Below are 15,477 nucleotides of genomic sequence, written 5' to 3' on the forward strand. Positions count from 1 at the left end.
GACTAATTTAACCCAAGAAATCGAAATCTTCAAGTAATTTAAATGTTTTTTTTTCAGACACAATAAAAACAACATAAATACGATTACTTACAATCCGTTTAATGTTCTTCTTTATTTATAGTTATTCATATGTGCCTGAATATTTTATGTACTTAATTAATATAATACTCTATTTTATATCACGTTGACAACCCTAGCACAAGGGTCCCGGTACCGTCACCAACGAAATTTATTCAAATAAAAACCCACTAGGTGATCATATTAATGATTTGTTACCGCCACCCGGACTATAATTCGCTAAACGTATTTATTACTAGCACGTTCAATTTGTTTTTAATAAATAGTATACATTTATGAATTATACATTTTGGTGGTGACCGTTCATTTAATTATGGTTCCAGGTGAGGTGAAAGCTACTTGGAATTTATTGGCCTTTTGTTTTTTTTTTTTTGTTTGTCTCGTGTGCACTTAGACTTCCGTTTGTTAGTTGTTATTTTACAGCTTCCAAGTGAAATGATTCCTAATTAAGAGCGTATTAAAAATGTATTTCTTTTCGGTTTTTACCACGTTTTTACAGACTCTTTCAGTGTTTGAAACTTTTCAGAACTTCTGTACTTATAAAATATAGTTTTTACCTACTACATAATATCTACATAATATCGTTTTTGAAAGTATAATGCGGCTTTTTTGAGTTGACTCATGATGGTTAACAAGCGATTGTGGAGAGGAATATTCGTGTTTAAATGCCCATGAATCATCATCGAGGTCGATTCTGGACGCTAAGCCAGTTTCTCAATCATAGATATTCATCATGGCATAACGTGAAGTAGAGCCTTTACATTTATAACCCGATTTGACACAAAACTATATATATTTTGTAGAGTATAGACTATAGACATTACCATAGACACCATAAATTTTAAAGCATTTATAATGAGTTCTAATAAAAGGATATCGGAATGAAATTTATTTAACGGATACAAGAATTATTTTACGATAGTTTTATGCATAATTATACAATTGTTTATAACCATACCACCTGAGGTTTATTCGCCAACTGGTGGCAATATTTAACACATTTCTAGACAGGTCATGGATATAATATTAGGACTAGGTTTTGTTCGTATGGATTTTATAAAAAGTGTATTTTGCATATTATTTATTAGGTTACCTATTTATAGACACAAATGAATTATACTTACAGTATAATATATATGTATATATAAATTATAAAGAAGATTATACAGTAAGTATCGAAATAAAGTAAAGGTTCGTAAATCGTAAATATTTTTCAGGCTGAACATTTATGTATTTAATTAATTTAATATAGCCCAAAAAAACCATAAGTTGATAGAAAATGTTAAAAGATGGAAGTTTCACATTTACCACCATTTACCACGGGAAGAATCAAAGACCTTTAAATAATCTATTACACTGGCCACTTCTCTGGTAACATGACTGTGGTGCACCAAAAGAAAATCATTAAAAAAACTTTATTTCCAAATTTAAATTTTGATTCAAAATATCGTGTTCCGTAACCTGTAAACGGTACCCGGATCACGCGGACCGCCGCGCTGGCCATCATAATTCGCGTCCTCCGCCTCTCGGCGTCGCGCCGGACTTTTATTGTGATTTACACGCAGACCGCTGATGTCTGATCACGATGATATTAACACTTATTGGGGTTAAGAGTTATTGAGGGGTGTTTAACACCTCATTAAAGAGGCGTGGAAACTATAGTGGAAACTGCAGTGGATCTGTTCAGACTAAAACGACACGAAAAGGTTGAATAATCTGAAAATTTGAATAATCTGAAAATCGATGAGCATTGAGTAAATAACTAAAGAGTGTTTTAATCAGTTGATAAAATTCTTACGCCCAGCAGTATAAAAAGTGCGAGTCGGACTCGTGCACGAAGGGTTCCGTACCGTTATAGAGCAAAAATTGGCCAAAAATTGTGTTTATTGTATGGGAGACCCCCTTACATTTTTATTTTATTTAAATATTATTATTAATTATTAAAGAACACATGTATTTTAGGCCTTTGTGAAAATTACAAGTGCCTATCTGTTGCCATTATTGATATCGAGCAAAAAAGGCCAAAAAATCACGTTTGTTCTATTTCCATAGAACAAACGTGATTTTTTGGCCTTTTTTGCTCGATATCAATGATAATATTTGTTGTTATAGTGGCAAGTGGCAACAGATATCAGATATGTAACACAATCTGTGACAGATGTCTAGCTATAGCGGTTCTTGAGTTACAGCTAGGCGACAGACAGACAGACAGTCGGACAGACGGACAGACAACGAAGTCTTAGTAATAGGGTCGTTTTTACCCTTTGGGTACGGAACCCTAAAAATTACTGAAACTAAAAGTCTAACATTAAAAGTTAAAACATAAAAATAAGCATTTTTTCCAAGAGATTTCAAACCTTTTTTTAAGAGTTAAAGTAACATTTTAACTTGCTAGTTGCTCTACCTAGTATGATATTTCATCAAAATCGTAACCTCTATGAAATTTTTGTATCAAGGTAAACATTCAATAAGTCACAAATATCTGTAGGCAGCCGTCGCATAAAGGGCCGAGACAACCCGTAGGTGTATGATTCATAACGAGATACAATCGAAGCCAAGTTTATTTTAATATGCCTAAATTAAATTTCCTTTAAATGCATATAAATTACGTATTGTCTAGGACTTTCTACATTAGCGTTTATAACGATTCGAGCATTTGGCGCCTTCCTGTCCTGGGTAGGTACACAATTCTCGTATCTTTTTAAGCTTCGATTGCAGGCTGTCTTAGCGGGCCCTTAGACCTACAGCCTTTCAATCTTATTTGACAATAAGAATGAAAGGCGTGCGCGTTCAAATTAACCCTAGACGGTCAATAATATTGCACATTACGTGATATTGCACAGTAAAATTGATCGTCTAGTGGCCCGCTTACTCCGCGCACTGTAGTAGAAACACATGAAAGGAATTAAAACGACGTTCGGGGGATGAGAATCGGGCCCTCGCAATTTTCAAAAATATTATTAAATCTTTAATTATTGCATAGTAAATAAATATGTGTCATAACATGTTTTTTAATATAATATTCGACAAAAGTTTTGAAGACAGACTCATACTCGCGTAAAAGGATCTTTTTGCTCATACTATTAATGGCACAGTATTACATTTTTTTTAATATTCCCACCATATATATATGACATAATATATAACATTATTAAAGCTTGTTATTATTCTTTTATTTATTTCTTTTTATTTCTTTTAATATTTTTTACTGATTTCTTACATAGCTATTACATTAAATCATTTCGTGATTCTTGTCACTCTTATCAATTTCCTTTTTCTTTTCGATTTTTCATATGTAAAATTATCCTTCATTCATACAATATGGTTCCGATAATCAGTTTCTTACAATTTTCCATATGTGGTACAGCAATTTTGTATTTTCCATTTAATAAATTTCTGATTACTACAATATTTGGTTATTGTAATACCACAGTATTACAATATTTGGATTATTGTAATACTGTGATATTGGGCAAAACCTAGCTTTACAATGGGGATTGTAGTTGGAATTATTTAAACAATTAAAACACAACAACATATCTATAACATAATATAGGTATTATATGTTTTGTTTTTCTTTCGTCGGTTTCATAAAATATTTTAATGAGTGTTCTGTATAACATAAGTATTAAATAAATGAAATATAATCAGGATCAGGTATTATTATGATCGCGACAATTATTACTTTATATTGTTGCTCAGCCGGTCAAGAGCGAGTCATTAGTTGATGTTGTAGAGTTCCGTGGTGTCAGAATTTGTCAACATGGAAAGTCGAACTATAGCCGTCTCTTTCATTACCATACGTATAAATAAGAGTGATAACATTATCATTATAGTTAAGCATTAATCAACGAATATAAGTTATATGTAATTGATTGTACCGTTGGTTCTTGGTGGAAATGCATGTTGAACACTAATAAAACAATATTTGCGTGCACTTTTTCCACTATATTAAGAAATTATTAACAAATTACACGCTACGTGTAATTTGTTAATAATTTCTTAATATAGTGGAAAAAGTGCACGCAAATATTGTTTTATTAGTGTTGAATATAAGTTACAATGGGCACCGCTCTACAAAATAGTAAACGATATAACCTATCGTTTGTGTGAGAAATACCCTATATCGGTTTTTGTTGTCTCAAAAGACAGATGTTATGTTACCTACTGTATGTTTTAGTAGGTAACTTAAGAGGATACACCAGGGGCGAGAGAAATGAAAAAAAAGTACGTGTAATATCTATAGCTGTCTCCCTTACCTCAAGCTTATACCGCAGAAAGCGATAGAGACAACTGCAGAAAATCCAGAAAATCAACGATTCGTTGTCCCCTGATTCCTTCTCCAAAACTTAACCAATTTAAGTACTTTTTTCATTAAAGATTAAAGAATGGCTTGAGCTGTGTTCCTATATTTTAGTTTTTTTGTATAATTTAGCCAAATCTGTTTTCTGGATGTTTGAACACAGCGGAAAATCTGGCAATTTTTTTGGGTTTTTGAATGTTCATATCTTATTTAATAATTAAATTATGAAAACAAAAGAAAACATAGAAACATTGTATTAGTGGCCGTAGATATTCAGGAAAAAAATTATAACTCTACTAGCATTATCCAGGGAGGAAACAGGGGACAACGTTTGTATGGAAAGAAGGGCGGTGTGGACTCTTCTTAATAGTAAATATAAATTAGGAAAATGTCAAAAACAGCAAAACAAAACCTTAAAAGTTAAAACACCCTTCTGGAGATTTTCTGGAGTTGCATCGAAATTATTTCGCTGGAAATTCCAATTTCCAGCGAAATTTCGATTCGATTTCGCAGAATGCAGAATAATGTATTTATACTACGGAACCCTAAAAATAATTAAATTACGACGGCGTCGAATAAAAATAAACGATTTTATTAGAAACTAATAAAATTTGCATAATCCTATATCGTTCTATGAAATTTAATATTAATTGCCTATTAAAACGAGAACTCGCCCAATATAAATATCGTAAGATATACTACCGACTCCGACACGACATTTATTTCGTTCGATAACCAGATATTTATTATCATTATGAGCTAATAGAATGCAATAGGTTATGTAAAATTATACTGACGTTATAGCACTAGGTATAATTATACCGAAACTCTATACTGACGAGACTTTTTAAGCTCAAGCTAATGATCGTGAGAGAGATAGATCTCTCAGATAAAGAGGTTAACCGACTCCCAAAAAGGAGATTTATGTAAATAATATACGAGGTTTATAATTAATGCTTCTTGAAATAATTAAACGCGCCAAAACATCTTAAGGTTGGCCACATACACGTTTTTCGTATTCGGAAATCCGAATGCATGGAGTCTGTAGAAAATGCAGTAACTGGTGCACACGTTTGCTTTTTTCGAACATAATGAATTTCGCACACTAGGGCTGGTATAAATAGTCAGTACTTAAGATGCGACCCGGTCTCAAGACGCGGTTCGGCTCTGTGATTGGTCCAAATTTTGACAGCCAACCAATCACAGAGCCTGAACCGTGTCTTGAGACCGAGATGCATCTTGAGTACTGACTATTTATACCAGCCTTAGTTTCTACTTTTTAAGAGCAAGCCGGCGCGGCGCGTTGCCGCATGAAAATAACGAACGTTTGCGCTAGTCTCATAGAATTCCAGAGGGGCTAAAATGGTCGCATTTTGCAATTCCTCTAACGTTAGCTGCGATGTATGTCAAACCAGAGATAGATTGAATATTGGGAACGGCCGTAAAATCAATTCAGAAACTGAATCGTCAAAACATTCAAACTGACGAATATCAAATTAGTACGAATAACTAGACATGAATAATTACAAGTAGCATATTGTGATTTAAAAAAAAATAATCATATTATTATGATTCCTAATATGATTCTCCAAAGCGACCATTTTAGCCCCCCAGATCGTAATTTCACACTAGAAAATCGAATACGGAAAGCACGGCCACCCTTATTATAGGTCTACACTCTATTTCGCTAGCTAGATGACGAATGATTCCGTCAAATTAGGCACATATAAAAACATAATATTTTAATGATTGCAACTCATAAATAGCGAATTTTGTGATCTTTACATAGATATATTATGTTAGGTAAATATAAGAAAATACTTGTAAACGCCAGATGTAATGGAAAATTTACGGACTATAAAATAATAATACAAAGTACAATATGCATAATAGAAATGTTATTTAACAACCGAATTATCATTTGACCTAGGTACAAGGAAGCAGGTGGAAAGCAGTTTTAATGTCGATAGCTATTAAATTTCTTTAGCTGCTCCAAAACTAGACACGTTTTATTGCTTGTAATTCATTAAAACAGATACGAGTATTAAATTAAGTCCAATCCCAAGACTGGACTCTTGCAGACATGAAATTTGAAAACTACCTATAAGTGATTACTTTTAGACCGTAGTTTTCAAATGTATTAAGTACTTAAATCTATGCTTACTTTTAACGCTGAATCAGTGCCGGATTTTTTACGAGTGTAACCCACTCGCCAATGCATGTAAATCTGCCCGCGCCCCTAGGACGTGCTGCTGCCTCTCGGTATTTTTATAAATCCAGGGCTGTGCTGAATAGTTTTTTATTTGTTTGTTTTAATGTGCTAGTCTCACAAACTACTGGACCGATATTTATGTCATTTGGCATAGATTAACCCCCTTACTAATAAATGCTGTTTAGGCTTTGAATAGTTATACAGTGTTTTGTCTTCTCAATCCAATTGATGACCTCTGTGGCTCAGTGGATGGGCTGTCGGTAGCTCAAGCCGGGGATCGTGAGTTCCAATCCCGCCGACGGAACAAAAAGTTTTTAATGTTCCTGGGTCGTAGATGTGTATTATATAATAAAAATTTTAAATATATGTATAATATAAAAGTATTAAATATATTTCCGTTGTCTGGTACCCGTAACACAAGTCCTTCAGGTACTTAGCACGGGACCAGACTGACGTGGTGTGAAGCGTCCATAGATATTTTAAAAAATTAAATATGTCACTTGTGTGACAGGAAGAAAACACTGTAAGTATAACTATTCAAAGCTTATACAACGTTTATTAGTAAGGGGGATAATGTAGACTATACGTGTAATGACATAGGCTACTTTTTTGGGGCAATGTACGGTTCCTACAAAATCAAATGAAAAAATCTAAATTATTTATATCTTAGTAAGTTATTTTTTGACAAAAAAATCTAGTGGAAGCTGTGGTGCCTACAGCCACCAGTTCGGGAACTAATACCCGGAGAGAATAAGAACCGTTGTAAAACTTATAAAGCCTGTCTCATTTTAAAACAATCTATAATGAAAACGCATAATATTTATAACTTATCATTATTAATTTCGTTTCATTCATATTATTTTTAATTTATTATATTATGAATAAAAATTAACATAATAAAAGGAAGCTTAATAATCTGTTAGTTTGTTTATGACGGATGTAGGAATAAATGTGATATACGGTTAAAGGTTATGCTTATTATTTATTGTAAGAGCTGTTAGTTATGTGGTTACAGTTGTAATATTGATTTAGTAGACTTTCCTGAGGCGACACATCGGAGGCTCTACTTCGAACACGCTCGATAATAAGTATAACCACTATTATCATTATCGCATGGTTTGTTGTTGCTGCTGAGTCAGAAATTACATTTTATTCTCCAGTCTCTACTAGATAAGCTCTCTTCCTTGAAACTAAAGAGATATTATAGCTGAAATTAGAGTGTAATTGTATTTATTTTTTAGTAATCAGTATTTGAGTGTAAGACAAAGACAGCACTTTCAGTACTTACTGAAAAAACCGTGTACCGTCAATTTTAGGGTGAAGACCAACGAGCGTAATTTGTGAGTTGTGAGTCGTTGAATTTCGGCTGGCAGAAATTCTGCTGCATTCAGTTTCATACAAAAGTCCTGTTTGATTCACACAAGCGTAATTTTGTGAGTCATGATTTGTATGAAAAGATATTTACACGACTCACAAAATTACGCTCACTTTGGCTTCAACCTTAAGCTCATCTACGCGCAGCTCTGGATTTATAAATAGGCCGTATATGTAAATTTCGTACATGGGGCGGCGGAAATGAAGTGGCCTACACTCTAAAAAAATATAAAACCGGCACTGTCCACGCGCGTATCTCGCAATCAGGCTTTGGGAATAGCCTCCCTGACCCGCAGCCCGCGAATAATACCCGTCGACGCACACTTTATTAGCTGTGATGATATCGCACACAATTAAATAATACTTCGAGACCGAGTATGCGTAATACCCAGATTCTACCATTTGCAACATTAATGGAATTCGTTCCTTGTCGGTTTCCTATCAAAAGTACAAAATGATATTATTCTATTGTTTGTGTTATGTGTGTTTATTGTAAACGTCAAACGCTGTCTGTTTGCCGTTGCCCGTTGGCCGTTTGATCCAACTCCAAAAGTTAGTTTGACGTATGTATATGGTGCTATAAGTGGTGGTGTAGCTGTCATAGGTAACGCATTGAATAGTGGAATTAGGGTAGTAGGTTGGTGTGAGGTTAATCCTATTGGCACATGATCGCCTTTGTATAAAGTCTGGTTGTCAAATTGGCACTACGCCCATGTATAGGGATCCATCATCCATTTAAAATGTGCCTAGCTCCTAACAGGCAGATACGACTTTAAGGGAAACTTCTCCTAAAGAAAAGGTAGATACGAGTTTTAAGATAACATTATAAGGCAGGTTATTAGGCATCGGTCGTAATTATGGTCGAAACTATTTTTTTTTTTTTACTATAATAAGCGTCTTGATTCAAGACTCTACTTTTTGAAGCGTCTACAAGTTAATAACATCAGCAGTGCCATGTGCCCCCTGAACCACAAACCGTGCCAATGCAATCAAAAAGCTCAATAAAATCGAACAATCGATAAAACATTAATCAGAAACAGAGAAAAAAATCCATAAATATGTTGAGAACAAAAAAGAAAATTGATTACCGCCTCCTGTGCGTAAATATGTCGGGGCGCGCTCTCGTAAAGTGTAAGGAGATATTTTTAACGGCTCAGATATTTAATATTTATTGCGACACGGACATTCAATATGTCGGGATTTATTCACTATACTAATACCGGCTAATAATCGACAATAATACCACATTAACGGCGTAACTTACGACTCTGACCTTATTATGTTTTATTTCACCTCGCGTAATAAATAACGTCGATCGATTTATTTTCTGTTTTAAATCGTTTAAACTGCTTTGTATATTGAATGTTTTATAGTGGTATGAAATTGACACTTTCTTATTGATACCACAATGATACTACGGTTTCAAGGTGTGTCGGTGTTCAATCTCTATGGATATATTTGTAGTGGTAGAGTCACACACGATATGAAAATAATGTGTTTAAGGGTTGTTTATTTGGACTTTTTTCTACATAATATAACTATATACTATTTAAAATAAGTAGTAAACACTGCTTCAGGAAACTTTATCTCAAAAATAACTGAATCTATCTTTAAGAGCTTTGCAAAATTTCATAACCTAACCTAACCTAAACTTAGATAATTAATCTATAATGACAGGTCGAAAATATAACACTTATATAATTAGTATTGATAATAGTAATAGTAATAAAATAGTATTGAATTACATATTGGAAAAAAATAATAGAAGAAAGCTTATCTCTATTTAACATACTTACAGCTAGAGTCTAGACTCTAGACTTTAGACGAGGTCACAAAATGTTTTAATTTTTGGCTAGTTTTTCCTCATATGATAACATGATATAATATAATATTATAACTAGCTATTTGACCGAGCTTTACTCGGTATTCGATGAAAATGACATTTTCTAAAAATGATTCCTAGCTAGATCGATTTATCGCCCCCGAAACCTAAATTTCATGAAAATCGTTGGAGCCGATTCCGAGATCCCAATTATCTGGGAGCACGGCAGTGCTCCAGCCAAGCTTTTTAGCAAAGGCACGGCCGGGAACCGCTTGGAGAAAAGTATGCTACTTTTCTCGAAGCGGTTCCCGGCTATTTCACACCCCCTTTATCTTCGATGTTAACAAAGATAGGGATTTAGAATTTCGGCGACTAGGAGCAAGTATTAAAACTAGCTTAACCTCCAAATTACATAACATTTTGATAAATAGTTTAATAGTTACGGATGATCAAAGTTACTATATTTTGTCACTCACTGACTGACAGATCATCAAAATTCTAAGGTATTTCTAGCAGACTTAGAACCTTGAAATTTGGCAACAAGGTAGGTCGTTATCCACAATGAAAGAAAAAAATTATGAAACTGGCCAAGTGCGAGTCGGACTGGCGTACATAAGGTTTCGTACCGTAAATTTGTATGGGAGCCCCCCTTAAATCACAAGTATATGTACTTTCTATTACTTATTATTAAAGTTGAAATACAATTAAGTATTTTCTGAAATTTTCAAAAACCTTACTTTTACCATTATGGATATAGAGCAAAAAAGTGCAAAAAAACGTGTTTGTTGTATGAAACCCCCCATTAATCATTTATTTTATATTAGTTGGACTATTAGCTTTTATAGCGACAGCAAAAGTACATAATTAGTAAAAAATTAAAATATCTAGCTATTGCGGTTCTCGAGATCTAGCCTCGTGACACACGGACGGACGACAGACAGACAGCGAAGTCTAGACTCATTAGGAATATTAGGATGAAAACGGGAGCCCCGTTTACATCATTTGGGCAAGGAAACCTAAAAACTGAAAAGTATAATATAACTTTATTAAATAAAAGAAAAGATTTTTATGTTTGTGGCCTTGCAAGAACATTAAAAATAAGTTTCGTCTTCATAATAATTATTTTACGTACAAAAGGAAAAATAGTGTTAACAAAGTTAACAATGAAACTATGATAATTAAATTTGATTAAAATATAAATGAAATCAGAACTGCGAATTACGATGTACACTCCATACTCGGTCGATAGATGGTGTAGCACTCCATTTATATCGCAGTATTGCTTGTTTGCGGAGTATAATTATTATGGTGTAAAAAATCCGGGATAGGTCGTAATACTCAATCGAAAGTAACATCGGTGCATGAATAACCTCCTGAAAGTTCAAAAGTTGTTGGGCTATCGTCATAGAATTTGTACTTTGTAGAAGTACCTACCTGTTATTATCAATTAATTTTACGACCTAGAATATATACCTAGAGATAGAGAATGGGTGCTAAGCTATGAACAGAAAAGCTTTAACGTGACCTGAAAAGAAAAGAAACCTTAAAAAAAGAAATGAAATCCCACCAAAACATTAAATGTAAAAAGGAGCCAAGCAAAATATTGCATAGCCATGCAATATATCTATCGTAAAAAGTTTTCAGATCACATTCAAGCCAAGCCTTCAACTTATTTTGTAATTTAAATCAACATTCAGTGAATTTATCAATAGTTTTCTTTATTTTATAATTATTTTAGTGGCTTGGCATTTGGGGCAATGAGCACTAGAGAAATAATCAGCGACTGATTTGATTTATTGGGTACCATCGTCCACATGCGTCGTTAGTCGTTACATACTAAAAAACGATCGATATATCGAATACCGAGCAAAGCTCGGTCAAATAGCTAGTATAATACTTAAATAAGGTTCTATTCTGAAAAAAAATCCGTATTTCTATCCGTTAAATTCTGATAACTTTTCTTAACTCTTTTATTTTCAAGACCGTCAATAAAATCTCAACCAAACAGGCAAGCCGCTAGAACTCGAAAAATAAACCTAGCCTTCGTCCCTGTAGCACTGTGCAAATATTTGGAAAATTTTCGGAAACTTCCGCTTTGACCTTGGTTTTATCTTTGGTTTGGCCATCTTCGGACAGAATAATCATGTTGACCAAACTTTTGGCCTCGTTCAATCTCAAAAACAAGTTGAAGGCCCGCCTTAGGTTCACTTTGTAGAAAAGAAGCATGCGTTTCTTATTTACTAGAAATGTTGCTATTTTCAAGTTTTATGTTTAACACGTATAGTTTTAGGATTTCCGAATTCGTTTTCCGTATTTGGAAATCCAAATGCATAGAATTAGAAGAAAATACAATAACTGGCGCACACGTTCGCTTTTTTCACATACGTTTCAATTGCAAGTCGGTGCGTTCGCGCGTGAAAAAAAATTAATGTGAACGCGCTATCACGGAATTCCGAGAACGGAAAACGTGTGTATGCAGCCACCCTTATAATAAAAATATTAAGGGCCTGTTTCTCCACTTCCTGATAAGTTCCGGATAAGCTATCCACCACTTAACTGGACAGATAGAGTAGATATTATGGAGAATCTGTCAAATAAGTTGTGGATAACCTATCCGGCACTTTATCAGGAAGTGGTGAAACAGGCCCTAAATATGAAAATAACAAAATCATCAAAATAAAAAAAATTCAATTGTGGTGTCTGTCAAAACCATAAAGTTAATATAGGCTAGCTTCCGCTAGGTACCTTTATGGTGAAAACTAATTTTTGATCGGACATAATATTTTCAAGTTAACAACATTTTACATCGTCAATAAACAGCTACCGATGTATAGACAAATAATTAGTAACCGATACGACCTCGACGTTCGATACTAAAAAACAAAGATCCCATTTAGATAAGTGAACAGCAATCTTATGTAAATACGATTGGATACTAATCCATATTCATTATGTTCACAGAAATAACAATCGTTATAATCGCTTGTTGAAATGTTTAAAATAAAAGTAGGTATGTCCTGACTCCTGACTCCTGTACCTAGATGTTCCTACAAAGTTCAAAGGATCATTGAACTTTTCGCTAGTTTCCATTGTTTCATAATTTGAAAAGACTGTTATAACCAGTTTAAAAACAGTCCGATCATTATATATTTATTTATAAATTCTTTATTTGCATTAAAAAAAAAACAATATAAAATAGCAAAAACAAAACAACATTAGGCAAATAGGCGGCCTTACCGCTTTCAGCGGTTTCTTCCAGACAACCAAATTACACAAAAAAAAACCTTATATATTTATAAAATATATAATAGTAATTTATATATATAAGTAATAATATATTACACATAATAGAATATCCAAATAAACTACACAAATTTACACATTTACACATATATATATATATATATTGGTTTTTACTTATTACCTAAGTTATTAGTAAGAACTAAGAACACATTACACCAATAAAAGTAATTATTACTAAGTATAACTATAATGATTATTATTATTGGTTCGCATGAATAAGCAACATCAATTTCTACATTTTATTCAGATGGAGTACCTTCACAATTTAGTCGGACTATTATCAAAACTATGTCAGCTAACCTGGCTAATTGACGTAGGTAGGTCCAATGCCGATGATTTCTCTGACAGCACCTACAACAGTAAATTCAGTAGGAGCAATAAACAAGAGTATTTAGGAAGTGGCCAAGGGATGCGTCTGTTTGTTGACACAGGCCGCGTATCGCAGTAGGATCGAGCATAAAATCGATTTTATTGTCATAAAAACAATCCGAGTCGTTCATCTTCCTGAATCGGATCATTCGATGCACCCGTTCGTTAATGATCTTCATAAATTACAGTGATTAATCTGCGTTTAATGACTTTGGAGCTTTTTTCGTTCGATTCGAATCGAGTGGTTTTTCCGTATCACCTTACTTCCTAATAGTTAGATATAAACCGCGATTGACAATGAAGTGTCAGATATTGTCAATCGTGGTTTTATATGAAAAATTACAAGTTTTTGACAGGGAGTCAACGACCGCTAGCGACAAGTTAGCCCGAGTGGAGTAGGTATATACTTATATTAACATATTATTATTATAAAAGAATTTACTCAATAATCATAATGTTAGTGTGACAATTAGGTATGAGCTATTGTAATAATTATTTAATATCATAAAATTTTAAAATATTAAGTACTTATAATTAAATTTTTTTGTTAAATTACTTGTGTCAAACTTATGAGTTGTGAATTGTGATTTGTGATAGAATATTGTTAAATTACAAATAGAGATCTTGATTCATGTCAAAAGCAACAAAAAATGCATGACACAAATATAATAAATATAGGCCACAGACCAGGATCTGATGGCAAAATGGCATAGTTTCAAAAAATATCCTTGATCATTGGATAATTTTTTATATTTGCATGTTTCCAGTTTCACACGCAGAATAAGCCGCTAATAAGGAAAAAGCAGGATCGAAATGTTTTATTTCCATTACCCCGGTATTGCTAGAGTCAATTTATTTTCTCACTTTTTGTCATCAGATTCTGGTAGACCTATACTTATTAGGTACCTAAAACATAACTCATACTCTATCGGCTGCGCTCAGAGATATTTACTGATTAGTCATTACCCTTTTTAATGAAAATTTTAAATAAGCTCCCTACATTTCTTTTCAATCTTAATAATTTATAGTTCATCGGGGCTAAAATGGTCACATATATTTGAATTAAGTACGAGTTGGTACTAAACATGAATTGCAAGCAGAGTGACCATTTTGCGATTTTTAAAAAATGGATCATAATATTATGATTCATAATATGACTCTTCAAAGCGACAATTTTAGCCCCGCAGTTATAATTAAATGTCTCTAATTATAGCGGTCGTTAGCTTTTTACATGGGATTGGGAATAAACGTCGCTTATCTTTCATAGTGATCGCGACTCTATATTTGTAGAGTTATATCTATAGCCCGGATAGCTCAGTCGGTAGAGCATTGGACTTTTAATCCAAGGGTCCAGGGTTCAAGTCCCTGTTCGGGCGACTGTTATTTTATAACTACCCGCAGTAAATTAATGTATCTTTAATTTCTTTATATTATTATTAAGCGATAAGTTGAGAATGGCGAAATATAGAGATAAGGGTCATAAAAATACGTGCGATAGCTCATTAGATTCGGAAAGACGTCTAGAAAAATGTATCGGAAGCGTGTATTTAGCACACAAAAAATTGCAAAAGTTATAAGCAAATTAGGTTGCCAAAAAAAAGGTATTACGTTTTTTGTTAAAATTTCCGAAGAAGTTTATAAAAAGATTCTTAAAGGAAATTTCCATAAGAAAACTCCCAGCTCCCGGAATTCTATCTCTATTATTTATAAAGTAAGCCTCCGCATTTTAGGTAGCGCGCGCGGCTTCAAAACCGAGCACGTCACACTGATTATTTTTTAAAGGTATTAAGTATAAATTTAAAAATTTCAAAAACTTATGGTGTATTCCGAACACTTCAAAGAATTTGCTCCCGTTGGAAATTTAACTTCAAGTTACTTTTTCAACAAATGGGGATTGTCCATTTTTTTTTTTAATTTTGCTCATTACAAAAACATTTCGAGGAATAAGGTCAGTGATATTTTTTCTATATATAAACGAAAAAAATACCCATTAGTTACTTATATTTTTGAACAAAT

The 15,477-nt window shown here is 33.3% G+C and overlaps 1 non-coding gene across 1 annotated transcript; it reads left to right on the forward strand.

The window, feature by feature from the left end:
• Positions 1 to 14,764: 14,764 nt before the first annotated feature.
• On the forward strand, positions 14,765 to 14,837 carry Trnak-uuu. Its single transcript has one exon. It is a non-coding gene; the product is annotated as a tRNA-Lys (tRNA).
• The last annotated feature ends 640 nt before the right edge of the window (positions 14,838 to 15,477 follow it).

This window comes from Aricia agestis, chromosome 16, assembly GCF_905147365.1.
Source record: "Aricia agestis chromosome 16, ilAriAges1.1, whole genome shotgun sequence".
In the NCBI taxonomy this organism is placed as follows: Eukaryota; Metazoa; Arthropoda; class Insecta; order Lepidoptera; family Lycaenidae; genus Aricia; species Aricia agestis.